Raw genomic sequence first — 649 nt, 5'->3', positions numbered from 1 at the left:
TATTTTCCAACCAGCTCCAGACCTATGTCACTTTTTAAGTCACACCATAATATGTTGTATACATTTTGTGCTACTTTTAAATCCTGAGGAAGGATCCTAAATAGCCCAAGAAGCCCAAGAATGCAATCTAACTATGCAATGTTTTGTCTCTTTAAGACATTGCCTCGTACTAACCCCACAACAAGCCCGTGAAAATAGCAGCAAGCCCTGCAATCAGCCCACGAAATTCGCCTCCTGCTTGCCTCGATTTCTGTAGGTCCCTAGTTACAGCGCTTCTCTCTGTCACTGAGCAGGCTCCTTGGTCTTCCTTTCTGTAAAATGAGGGTGGCAATTATCTGAGGAGGCTGCTGACGGTTCATTACTTGAAATTTGTGAAGCCTTTTGATGATTTGAAGTTAGAGATTAGTACTGAGCATTATTTATGACCAATCCCACTTATTGGTGAGATTGGTGATAAGCAACTGAAACTGTCAAATGTAATACCTACATTTGTAGAAATATTGAGGCCCAAATTTTCAGAATTGCACAGTTGGTGCCCTCGTAGTGTGCAGTTACAATCCTTTATTTGAATGCACACGCACAACACTTGTGAATACAAAGAACCAGCTGTGTGGCTGACTAGTCCCTTACACACACACACACACACACA

At 41.9% G+C, this 649-nt stretch overlaps 1 protein-coding gene across 3 annotated transcripts in view; it reads left to right on the top strand.

Moving 5' to 3' along the window:
• The window catches only part of ZBTB25 (zinc finger and BTB domain containing 25), a 19899-nt gene that overhangs the window by 10634 nt on the left and 8616 nt on the right, over window positions 1-649 (top strand). The window lies entirely within an intron of this gene.

This window comes from Gavialis gangeticus, unplaced genomic scaffold (genome assembly GCF_001723915.1).
Source record: "Gavialis gangeticus isolate Ggan-Ray unplaced genomic scaffold, GavGan_comp1, whole genome shotgun sequence".
Classification (NCBI taxonomy): Eukaryota; Metazoa; Chordata; order Crocodylia; family Gavialidae; genus Gavialis; species Gavialis gangeticus.
This window is presented reverse-complemented; position numbering and strand designations above follow the sequence as displayed.